The sequence below is a fragment of the Silene latifolia genome, chromosome X (genome assembly GCF_048544455.1).
Source record: "Silene latifolia isolate original U9 population chromosome X, ASM4854445v1, whole genome shotgun sequence".
Taxonomy (NCBI): Eukaryota; Viridiplantae; Streptophyta; class Magnoliopsida; order Caryophyllales; family Caryophyllaceae; genus Silene; species Silene latifolia.
The window spans coordinates 247,134,166-247,147,691 of record NC_133537.1 but is presented as its reverse complement, the minus strand read 5'-3'; the positions used below and the strand labels follow the sequence as shown (position 1 = coordinate 247,147,691).

At 35.9% G+C, this 13,526-nt stretch overlaps 1 long non-coding RNA gene and 1 pseudogene across 1 annotated transcript; one reads left to right on the top strand and one right to left on the bottom strand.

The window, feature by feature from the left end:
- The first annotated feature begins 797 nt into the window (after positions 1–797).
- On the top strand, positions 798–5,376 carry LOC141621762 (uncharacterized). The gene is made up of 4 exons (XR_012532651.1): positions 798–1,412; positions 3,312–3,383; positions 4,445–4,546; positions 5,078–5,376. It is a non-coding gene; the product is annotated as an uncharacterized LOC141621762 (long non-coding RNA).
- Positions 5,377–6,237: 861 nt separating this feature from the next.
- On the bottom strand, positions 6,238–8,924 carry LOC141619890 (DNA polymerase-like; annotated as a pseudogene).
- Positions 8,925–13,526: the final 4,602 nt, after the last annotated feature.

Genomic DNA, 13,526 nt, shown 5'->3' with positions numbered 1-13,526 from the left:
GTTTATATGCAGTAGTTGATGTTAGTATGGCTAAAAAAATTCAAACTTCTACCCATGGAGAATGACCAAAGTAGTTTTGTATCCCTCAAAAGAAATTATGTCACTAACTCGCAAGGTGTTAGTCAATAAAGGAACAGAAAATAAGGTGGATTCTTCTTTGTGATTGGGTACATTCTGGAAAAAAGAATCACTCTTTTAGGCTTTCCAGAGTTATGCAACTTATGGGCGACTGTGCTGTCTTGTATTTTCATACTTTGCATTTTGCTTCATTCTTTCAACTTTCTGTTGGGCAGCTCTTTAGATCTCGTGGAGATGCTGAACCGCATGAAGGAATTGGCTAAGCATGACACAGATGTTTGACCATCTATGAGAGATGATAGTGCTTAACCGGATAAAAAGGAAAATAAATCGTTTTTGCACTGATTTTTGATATTGCTTAATTGATTTTGTGTTCATGATAGCCTTTTTACTTGCCCATTATTCCGTGTCATTCATATGCTATGTGTTCCATTAACCAACTAAGTTATTCATCCCTTCTTTGCATTCCCCTACTGTTATAGGTAGGGACCTATGCAAGCGAAAACAACAACATTAGCTAATAATAACAGACTGCTTTATATGTTCCCTGTCATGTCCTCTATTTTATCTGACTGCGGTTTTTTTGTCCTATTTGTCATCCAACATTCACTGTGCTGATTACTGTGATTATGAAAACGAGGTTATAAATACAATACTGCCTTTCTCATTCTGTTGCGTTTTATTTTTCTTTTTAAAATTAAATGTCATAGGTGGTGGATTGTAGAATGTGTAGGCAGGGGTGGAAGGCGCGGCGACGGATGAACAATAGAGTTTGTCGCGAAATCAGTCAAAGAGGACTAGAGCTGCTGGCGTTTATAATTTGTCTGAAGAGGTTAGCTCACTCAGTATTGCCGATTGCATCCAACCCAGGATTTAAAGTTAAGCATAAATTATAAGATAAGACCATCTTACCATATCAGCCGGTCATTTTATTTGTTGATCACACTCTAACATCTGTTCAATCAATAATATTGCTAAATAGTACTTGTTAATGTGAACATAGGAGGAGCAAAATTAATGAAAAGATGAATGCATTGCAGAGTTTTATTCCCAATTCTAACAAGGTAATTTTCAACCATTGATTTCAGCTTCTTGAAGATATTAGAATCAATAGAATTTACTTTGTTTTGAAGATGTTCTTGAGTTGAGTATTTGATGAACTATTTCCCTTAATTTCTTACGCTGATGAATATTTCATATTCTATTTCAGAATTTAATCTTTTTATACGAGTAAAAACTGATAAGGCGTCAATGTTGGATGAAGTTGTTGAGTATTTCAGGCAACTCGAATTGCAGACATGAATGTTTTGCTATTACTAGCTGCTGGATAATAGGTAATGCTCATAACAAGCATTATATGATTTCTTAAGTTAGCAGTCACAACAAGTATTATAAGATCTCTTAAGCTAATGAGCATGTTGTGTATAGGCTATCTGTTACTTGTCGTGTACTTAGGCAAAATGGTTATTTCACAACTACACCTTCAAACCAGTACCTAAATCATACGAGTTTCTGTGCAAATAAGCCCATTTTCTGCAGAAAATTACTCCCATTATTGCCGCTAAACACTCATACAGTTCAAGGCTCGAACTGTTTTGACTCACCTTTCTTAAGAGTGAGACCATTAGGTCGAAACGAAGCAGAAAGCAGCTTCAACGATGTAACGAATATCTAAGGTTTGTTTGGAGGAACTATTGAAAATCCACCAGGAAACCCACGATATTGTCGATACTTGGTAATATAACAAGTATCCAGGGCTAACTTTGAATGGCAAGTGGTTTATAGATAAAAACTACTGGATGCAACCACCGATGATATTACACACCATTAAAGTACCACGCGCTTCTTGGTGGGCTTCCAATAGTTCCTCAACACATTTTTTCCACAGTGCGTTTTTGTTATTAATGTATTCAAAGAATGGTTTATATTAGGCACTCACAAATGAGTCTGGGACAATGCCTTCTCGCAGTTTTATTGTGGCATAAGGCAGTAGATTACTAAGCATAATATCAATATGTATTCATTCAATGGCGTTTATGGAGTCGTTTCATTATAAGTACTTGACTACGTCAGGTTTAGCAGAGTGTATTCGTACATTTCCTTTCGTTTTCTTAGGATGATAGGCCCATTCATGTTTTAGCGGCAGTGCTTGGGATAAACTGAATCAAACAAAAAATGCTTATCTTGAGGCGGTTTTATTAGAATTCGGTGTGCTTGTGTGATTGAGTGAGGTGTTATGTTTGATTGAATCTTATCCCATTCCCATTTCCATTACCATTCCTCATAAACATATTTGCAGTCTCCGTCGCTCCTGCCCATCGTATCAGTCGTTTTGATTTCAAAAGACACGTTTGGCAAGGGAAAGGTGATGTGTTTTGGCAAGGGAAATTCTAACGGTAGGGGTATAACATCAACGACTATTCAAAAGGCCATCCATATTTAGGCATCAATATTTGAGCTTAGGCAGACATTTGATAGCTTTTTCTACGGTGGTGCTCTGGATGTGAGAGGGGTGATCTGTTTTCCCTTCTCCCACGTATTCAGGAACTCGGCATAGGATGCGACTGCATGCCCGTGTTATTTTCACCGCTTTGCATTGGTACCTGGTCATCGCCATGAGGGGTTACATGAGTGTTTGTCCTAGAGAGGCCAACATAAGATGATAGTTGATCAGGCCACCTTTTATTCTGTTAATTCTGATATTTTAAATTTGAAGTGTACTTACAAATGCCGCCCAAATTGTAAGGCAATGCAAAGATAAATGAATGAACCATGATTTCCAGCATTAAGTCTGGAGTTTATTGTGTGAACTATTGCTTGTGTTCTTAAGGTTTATGTGGCTTTACCTTTTAATTTCCCCGTTTGCCATTTAACGTGATACTGTTGATACAATTGTAGATTACACACTTACCTAGCCTCCCAGGATTGTTGTTCTAGTTACTTCCCTGGTTTATGTTAGGTATCTCTAAAATGTATTTCTCCATTAATTACCTAATTCCCTTTTTCTTGAGTCGCCTGAGCATAAGGCCAAATGCCTTTCATGTTTTGGCTGGCCTCATTGTCTGGTTTGTGTTTGCCTTGACCCAAGCCTTAAAAAAATGAATAATCAGTGTAATGGGATGATGACCGTGCCAAAGGAAGAAAATAATGAGCAAAGACTAAAGGTAGTCAAGCCAAGTTGTCTTATGATGCCGTTTATGGTACTTGCATTCATGGGTTAATTTTAAATTTAGGTGATTGAGAGGTGGGGCAGCAGCACCCCAGTTTATGGAGTCTGTCCGTGTGGCTGCCATTGTGCTGACGAGGTGAACCCTTTTCCTTATCCCAGAATGTTAGTACGTAAAATAGTTAGCTACTCTGTTGCTTTGTTGTTAATAGTTATGAAGAATTTATGCACCATGAATGTTTAAATTTAGATTTCTTTTTGGATAGCGATAGGGCGTCACCGAGTGGTACCGAATCTCGGTGTCACCATAATTAAAAAGAAATAAAAATAATAAAGAAAATGCTATATTTAATTTGGCGCCAAAATTTGAAGGGTATGCATGTAATTTTATATCTATCAAATATCGATTTTAATAAAAATTAAATTATTTTTAATATTGGGATTAGGCATGGGTGATTATTGTTATTGGACATCGGAGTTGTTTGTTGTTGTGCTGCTTTTCATGTTCATAGCAAAGCTAAATTTGATGGTTTTGAAACATGCCACCTTGCGAGGCAAGACTACCTGGACTACTTAGTGAAACACGCTTCTTGTGAAGAATGCACCGCCGTTTTTGTTTTAAAATAATGCGTGCAATCTGCAGTTTCTTACTTTATATATCTACTTTAGTCTTTCTTTGGAATGTTTATCGATGATAAACCATTAAACTCTACCAGATACATATTATTCTGCCTGTTAATCTGACTAATAGTCAAATAACCATAATGTTTGAAATAATTTTGTGAAAGAATTTTTAAGATAAATCTATATTTAGGTTTCGTATTCTAATATTTTATAAATTTCAGCTTATTCATGGCCAAAGATTGATACCTTTGAACCTAAAAACAGAAATGGGAAATGTGAACTTACCTTTTTCGGTGTAGGGAAGGATCGATAAAATAGTTACGAAGCTGTTCAGTACATAAGTCGTTGATAAAATATGTTGACATCCAATGTCGTTGATAAACTTACCTTCCACTTTCTCCTTGTGAGAGGTCACAAGCTTGTAACCGTCACAAGCAATACGGTCTGTTTATAGGAAATGGTGTGTCAAGACTAACAGTAATTTAATTTATCTGTTGTGTTTTGGAAATCTTATTCACAACTCTAACATATCAATATTATTAACGTTAACCTTTTGAGCCTCTTGTTTTTTGGCAGAGTATTGCAAATCCTGTTTATTTGTTCCACGGAATTGTGTTGCAGAGAGGGGACAAAAGAACTGGGATGAAATCTATAGAGCTAGTACTTTCAATGTGCCAGGTATAGCTCTAATATAGGATTATCTTGCATATTCTCCACTATACAACATGTCTAAAGCAGAAACATAATCTATTGAATGAGACAACTAAATAGCTTGTGCTGCTTTTATTCTTCCTTGGATGTCTCAAGCTCTCCCGTTTAATTATTGATCTTTCACCCGTTTCTTGCTTAAGCCACAATTTAAACTAACGACTTCGATGGAGGGATTATATATTACTATATTATAATGAATGGATCAAATTATACGACGGGATTGAATAGTTAAGGTTACTTCATTATAGGGTGGAACTATACGAATTGCACGTGAGTCTGACCAACCTTTCAAATCTCTTCTTTTCTTTAAATTTTGATCATATTTTTCAAGTTGATAAGAATACCATCTTTTCCCTTCGAATTCAGTTTTAAATAGGAATTTCTATGCAGTACACTAATTTATGAAGATTTTATATATTGAAAGGCAGTTTAATATATGTTGACTAGAGTAGCGGATGTTACGAAAATTGTTCCTAAAATATTTATCAATCGATGTAGGAGTTAGAGAAGATGAAAGGTAGATGAGCAATTAATTGTCGATTGTATCTGGGATGGTCTCACAGTTAAGAGGAATGGTTTCACGGTTGAGAATACCGTTTCATACAATGCTCGCTTGCTGAGTTAAGATCTTCGTTGCTTGGTCTTCGAGGAGTTCGGCATTCGAGGATTTGAGCTCTTTGTTGTACTTCAATGTTTCATGCAATCTTTTTTTTTCATATTGTTCATATTTCACAAGTTTATAGCCTCGTACGAAGGCTTCAGCAATCTGAATATATACTCTGTAATTGATTTCATAGAATAACGATCTTGTATCTCAATCTTTTTAGATTAGAAATGCAATTTTGAATATTTATCTACTTGGTGTTTCAAATGACGTGTTTTTTTTTTACCGATCAAGGCAACTGATTTCCACCAACTTACTTACGGTTAGAATTGCACCAAATTGGGGCGCCGCACCCGATAGGGCGCGGTGCAACAACTAGTAAAAAAAATAGTTTTCTGAAATTTAGAATCAAATTTGACATGTTCTTTGAGGGATTATCCAAAGGTAGGATATTAATTCTACGTCCCATTTAAGTACAAAGAGTTTGTTACTTGAAATGATTCTCAATGGGAATGTTGTCTCTAAAGAAATAGTGGGAGTAGAATATTCTTGAAAAGATCAAGATTCATAGGAATTCTCATCAAATGTTGATGGAGATGGCTAAGATCCATGAAGAGTCATGGATGTACCATCTATGAATAAGCCCGCATAAGTTTGACTTTTAAGGAAGCAATAATGAGCTCCAACTCAAAAGGTATAAAGTGGCTTGAGGCCATGAATCCATAATGATTTCATGTATCATTACAAAGTATGGACTTTGGTTGATACCCCGATGGCGTTGTAACCATATAGAGTTTGGATTCTCCTAGCAAATGTCAACATCCATAAGATGAGATTTGACAGGTATATGTGAATATTGTAATTTTCTTTAATGAAAATATGCAATAAGTTGTGTCAGACACATCTTAAATCCGCGTATTGTTCATGTTCTTAACTCTTTCCCTTAATATGAATATTATTATATATAAAGATCAGATTCTTATTATATAATTCAATCTTATCTATTGAGAATTATAATTATATAAGAAAGATCTTTTCATTTTAAAAATTATGTTCAGGGAGGGTCTGTATCAGATGGTTTCCTACCTGTATCTGATGATTTTGTCTTTTTATCTAATGGTTTTTCATTTTCTTTATAATTTTCTTTTGAATTTGAAAAGTGACTCTTCACAGTATTGCCTTCATTCTTTTGACAATTCTGAGGATCCATTATATGGGTCTTCTTTATTGAATCATCCTTATCCTTCTTCTTTTCTTTAATTATCTTTTCTTTAACTTGATTTTCTCTTTTATATCTCTTCCAATTTTATTTATACAACGCAAGTCATTGATATTAATAGGATCAGAACCTACCCAGCGACCATTTTCCATTTTGCGTACCTCTTATTATTGTCTAAGAGTCTAAGAGTGAATTTTCTTTCTTCCTTTCTTATATCTAGTGATTCCCAATCGCTTTTAAAATGAGAGATTATCGGGACAGACTGAGTTCGGTCGGGTTGTAGATACTGTTCTAGAAACCACTCTTTAGTTGCAAATTCTTTGCCAGCACCCTTATACTTAAGGACGTCTTTCTCAGAGGATTCTCTGCTATAGTAGTAAGATTTTGGCGCTAAAAAGAGACCCTCTTTTATTTTATCTTCTAACTTAAACTTCCCCAATTCTGTTGAAGATATGAATTCATCTGGAAGAGGGTTACCTAAAACTATAGAGTCTGTGTCAGTGTAGTAGTAATCATCTCTTGATATAAATGGATACATGTAGATCCTAGTTGATGCTGTGATAGCCGCGGATATTTGAACCGCCGCCATCTTCGGAATATAATATGAGGAAGCTCCTTCCCTACGACCCGGTTTGTTAATATATGTTATCATATAAAGATCGTCTTTAATCTGGATATTTCTCATTAAACCCTTCGTTCTAAGGATAAGATTATATCTAGATTCATCACAGATTTCGGTTTTGGTGCATTCGGGATTGATGCCAAATCGGCCATATAATGAGTTCATAAGGAGTTTATAGATAAAGGATAACGACTCATTACCTTCAAGCTTAGCTTTGGATCTACTTTCAAAGAGGTCGTTAATGTATCCTACGAAAGGGCTTTCCATCTTTTCAAAGATGTATCCATTTAGAGGTATTATTTTATATCCAATCTGTCTTGCAAACTTGAGCTCCTCACTATAGTAAACACCAATAAATTTACCCGTTGGAAAGATAAGAGTCTTAGTTTTAGGATCTTTATATGGTAGAAAGGGTTTCTTTATGCTTTCTGGGCATTCTATATAAGCTTCAATAAAACCAAAGATTTGATCTAAATCCATCTTTTCTAAATCAGAATGCTAAACAGACTTGCCCCCAAGCATTGGATATTCCCTCATAATATAAGGATAAATAGAGTTTACATCATAAAAGTAAAGGTCTTTCCCGTATGGAAGGTATGCGTCGGTATGCCCACCATAGTATCCACGTCGAAGAAAATTATCCGCATTTTCATCAGGTATGTGGATATAATGCTCTTTATCATTGTAAAACCACGAACGAGAGAGAGAGAGAGAGAGAGAGAGGAGAGAGAGAGAGAGAGAGAGAGAGAGAGAGAGAGAGAGAGAGAGAGAGAGAGAGAGAGAGAGAGAGAGAGAGAGAGAGAGAGAGAGAGCGTGTGATGGGGTGGTTAGCTTATCTATTATGTCAGCTTGGTATGCATTAAAATACAACTTCTGGTATTTCAACATAATACCACCCAATAGGCGAATATCCTGTTTCATATAAGAAACCAAGGTCTCTTTCATTGAAGATATGGTTTCCAGAGTTACTTTTGAAAAGTCAACAGATCCTTTAGAACCATACTCAGGGCATAGATTCTTCGCTAGAGATTCCAGAGTATTGGGGAGTAGATGAAGCGAGTCTCTGAAGCGGAATAAAACTTTCTTTTTAGAATAGACGGCGATCTCGTAGATCTTATCATTTATAATAAGGGGTTTGATTTTCAAATTTTTATGATGTAAGGCGAGATGCTTAATAAGAAAAATGCCATCGAATTGTGCTAAGTTATGGAAATAGATAGTTTTCATATTATATTTACTATTCCGTCTAGCAATTGTTTTAACCCTAAATATAAAATCAAACAAGATTTTTTCACTCCTATATTAAAACTTTGGGAACATTTCTTTATTGTAATCTTCAGTGAAGAAACAATCTATATTTTCAAGTAGAGGGACCTCTCCTGGGTAAACCTTCAACACACCTGTAGCATATGGCACTTGAATCTTATCAATAAAGATAGTTTCGGTATCGGCCACCATAAAAGGCTTTAAAGTTATCCTTTTAGACTTATTCAAGGTAGTTATACGAGTAGAATAGACTCGATTAGTTGAACGAAGGCTTTTTGGCTTTAAATTCTTAATATCAAGATTTTCATCATCATCATTACTCTTATCATAATAGCATTCATATATACCTTCTAATCTAGACTTGTATTCTACAATAGGTATAGGTTGTTTTATATTATGTTCAAAATAAACACGAATAGTTATTCCTGTAATTAGAAAACCATCATAGGAATCAATTAATTGTTGTATTAAACTATTTACATAATTAGTTATATTGAACTTCAGAATACCTTTACCACAATCCAGGGTTAGTGGAGAAAGCTGTCTTAGAAATAGATTTCGTTATATTTTCATCATTATCTTTTTTCATAATAAAGACGATATTAGCAATAAAATAATTCAGAAGTGTTTTCATTTATTTGAGACAAGGATAATTTTATGTGTACATGAAAGTTATGGGAATATAATTCGCTTTTATGTTTTGGTATGTTAATGACATACATATTAAGGAAACGACATTTTGTTGTCTCAATGAGACTTGCAAAGATGTTGTTTATGTACTCGTATGACGAGTGGATACCAATCTAGTCTTGATAACAATTATGGACAACATGAGAAATAATCATTGTAAGCTGGTTACATTGTTATCAATATCAAATAGACAAGTATGGTTCCTGATTGTAATCTGGATACATTTTGTTTAAATGAAAGTAATTGTGTGCTGAAATAGTTTCAAATATGACACTATGACTAATATGACAACTAAAATGAGTACTTTGTTGCTTATGAAGCAACAAATAGAGTGTGGTTTGGAAATCAAACATATACACAACTATATACTTTGTTGCTTATGAAGAAACGAAGAGTACATTTGATTTAAGAATCAAACGTGTGTTATTGATTTTACTTTATTCAGATAAGGTAAATTAAGAATATGTAAGATAATAATTGATGCAATGGTTGCATGTCCCGTAGAAAACCTCTTTCGCAATTATAATATGAAAATTCATAGCACTGCAATTTGTATAAGACGCATTAGCGAGTGGTCTTGATACTACCAAGAGGTCTTTATTTTAGTGGGAGGTTATGTTCGATATGATTGATATGTTTGTATGACATGTTCTTTTATATGATAAAAGGTTGATTTTGCATTTAATTATCATATGATTGAATCTTTGTCCTAAAATAGAATACATTGTTTAAACAGATTACCAAGTGCATGACTTGGTTATGGAACTCTGTTTTATAAGATAATGTATTTATATAAGTCTCTAATCAGGGCATAATGAAATAGACACTTATGCCTCATAATGATTAGTATGTGAGTTGGTTGATGACTATATTCCGTAAGTCATGATATTGAGATATCAAACCAGACACATGGATACATGATTGGAATATGTATTAGACTGACCCGTCAAAGAACTTTGTTAAGGTTTCTCTTAGTGTCAACAAAGTTTCTTTCACCATTTGGTAGTCTTTAGACCTCATTCTTTGACTATTCTGTACATGTAAAGTGCTAGTTTTGACATCATCAAATGTCAACCATGACTGGTGGCTATAAAGGTGATGGTTGGACTTGTCATGGAATGTGTGATAGGATGTGGTTACACAAAATGGGATTTGCTCCTCCTTTGAGAAAGGAGTTTATCATCTTCGGCCTCTCAAAGAGTGAGAATTGTATAAGTGCATGCCCGAGCCCAAACGAGGTGAAATTCAGTCGTCTGTTGTAACAATTCAACTCGGAGATTCGAGAAAAGAGATAGAGATTTATAGGGATGACACTTCTCCTACCCTATTCTCATCTGAAGAGATAGAAGCAAAGAGATTATGGTACCTTATAGAACATAAGTGCAAGTGGGAGACTGAAAGAGTTAGTGTGCCCATATGTACCGATTAATTCTATGTGGCTACAATGTTCTTCTAGGAGCCGCTTGTAGTCTGAGTCCTAAATGAGTTAGGATTCGAGTAGTATTATCGGTCCTATAGGGTCACACACTAGATGAGTTTTTGGCAATTATAATTAATATAGATTAATTGTTATAAAGGTAATAAGAATAATAAAAGATTATTCTATTAGACTTTCCATATTCTAGATAGTCTAGGATTCTCCTTGAACTCCTTATATATAGAGATGTTTTATGATCAGTTTTTCTAAAAGACAAAATCTCAAGGGAGAAAGAGGGAAGAAAATTACCCTTAAATTTGTACTAGCATACATGCTCATATTGTGTGGATACCGGTAGAGGCGTAACACTTGGGGCGTTATTGTGAGACGGTCTCATAGATTATACTAATATTCAAGCAACTGTGATTTGGGTTTTACTATACTTCTTATTATTATTAGCATATTATTGAAATTCTTCCGCATCCAAGTAAGTTTGCTAATCACCTCTTTTATTTAATCTTAATACTTAACATGCATGAGATCTTGGGAATTCTGTAATTCAAATATGTTGAAAATCATTATAAAACCCTTCACGGGACACGCCCGGCCGTACCCACAACCACTCCGGTGCCAGAAACAAGTCCACGACACCACACCTCACAAATAGGTACCGGGACACGCCCAGACGTACCGGGTCCGGAAGCCAACCAGATCCCCTGCCAGAGGTTGTGTCTTAACCACATGAGTCCCTCCGTACTCAAGCCATTAATGTGCACATTCCTCTAGGAGTGAGAAGCTCCAAGAGGCGACTCAAGCGTAAGATGGTCTCTCAACCATCTTACGTCTCCTCAACAACAAGTAACATAACCAATAATCTCCCATGTCCACAATAACACATATATCACAATATGCACATATATGTCAAGCATAAAGCTCCCTCATTGATTACAATTACCAACATGCCTCATGATACTATTTTCATATTAACATGCTATCATGCAATTCGATTAACAGCATAAGACCAATGCTAATGACTCATTACCATGCTTCAAGAAAGTCCCACCAATGTCATGAAACCAACATCAATTACCCATCAATTATATTAAATGCAACACATCAATAATGACACATAGAAAGACTCTTATTATTAAAACCGAGTAGGATTAACCTACCTTTTAGCAATCTCCATAAGCTATTTCAATCACATGCGATTCCGTCTCGTAAGACCGTCTTATTCAAGGTGGAATGAATGAAGAATAAGGTGAAAAATCCCTTAAACCATGCTTGAATCCCATGAAATGTATTTATGGAGGTTTTAGAGATAAGGGAGAGAGTTTGGAGAGATAAGGAAGAAGATAGAAATGACTTTGGAATTTTGGATAAGAAAGAAATTACCCGAGTTATCACGGGTTCTGACGAGCCTCACTCGGTCGAGTAGAGAGTTCACTCGACTGAGTGACACATACTCGATCGAGTACTAAGCACACTTGATCGAGTGACCTCCACTCGATCGAGTGTTCAGTCCACTCGGTCGAGTACTACGCAGTTCTCAACAATGACAAGTTTTCGTAAAATAGTCATATCTCATTCGTTTCTTGGTCATTTTGGTCGTGACCATTGGAATCGTAAGAGACCACGCTATCACCTCCAATTATAATCACATCAATACCATGTCTATATCGCAAGTTATGACAGTTTTAAGATGACCCTTCTATAGGCGGACATTATAACAACTCCACTAAGTCTAGTATAGGTTATACTCGGTCCACTTTATAGTCATAATTCACTCCTGAGTGGCCTCTCGTCTAGAATAAGGTCTTATCACGCACCCCATGGTTCCTTTGCGCTTCCCAAAATATCAGGTGTTACAGGTTGAACAATGGAGCTAAAGTTAGGGTTGATAAGCAATGCTTGGTTCCTTTCTCCATTGGAAAGGAGTATTCAGATGAGGTCATATGTGATGTGCTAGCCCTAACTTCAGCTCTCTTGTTCAACCCTCTAAGTTTATAAGGTTGAGGGTGGTTTAATGTAGGTAAGCTTAGCTTCTCAATCAAAGTTTTGAGGCAACATTTGTGCAGCTTTCCCCATTAATTATCAAATTAAAAACCCTTTCCTTGATGGTGCACCTTCGTTCTGAAGATTTGCCGCCTTTGATCCAACTCAAGTGGCTGTGGTTGTGCATTCATGACTCTCTAAGTAACCAGATTTAATCCTGAGTCAGGCATCACCACCATCTCAGTTCCCCCACCTCCTCAACTGTCTCAGTTTCAGGCTCCTCTTTATTATCACAGACCAATATCTCATCATCCCCCAATTGCACCACTTCAAGAGTGTTCAAAGCTCTCTTAGTAGGACATTCCTTGGCAAAGTGACCATATCCTTGACATTGGAAACATTTCTTCATGGGAATGGTTTTCCTTTGACTAAGATCAGTAGCCTTCCCCTTGTCAACATGTGTCTTAGGAATTGTGGTAGGTTCCCAAGTCCTTTTCCCAACAGGTGGCCTATTGAATGATGGTCTAGTTGGGGTTTTGGTCACAACAGCTTTCCCCTTACCCGGCTTTTTAACTCTTAAGGCTAGGTTGACAGCTTCATCAAAGGACCACACTTGCTGCATTATAATCCTACCAGAGATTTTTTCACTTAAACCCTCAATGAACCTAGAAATCTTTTGCTCAGGTTTCTCAGTAATTTCACATTGTAAAGTGAGCTGCTCAAACTCTCTAAGGTAGGCTTCTACAATTTGTTGTGGCTCTTGTTTGAACTGGGTTATAGCTTAATGAACATATCCTGGGTGTAATCTTTGGCTATAAACTTCTCTTTCAGTTTCTTTTTTAACTTAAGCCAAGATTTAATTACTTCCTTACCTTCCCTAATCCTCTGATTTTCAATGTTTTCATACCAAAGAGAGGCATAACCTTTAAGTTTCATGATAGACACCTTAAAAGCCTTCCTATTAGTGTATCCTTTAAATTCAAAGATTCTCTTAACATATCTAAGCCAATCTAATAAGTCCTCAGGGTTTAAGCTACTATGGAAATAGGGAATTTCTACCTTTAGGTCTTTGTCTCTTTCCATGTAGATGTCTTAGCTTCCTCCATGGACTCATCTAACTCGGAGTTGGCCTCC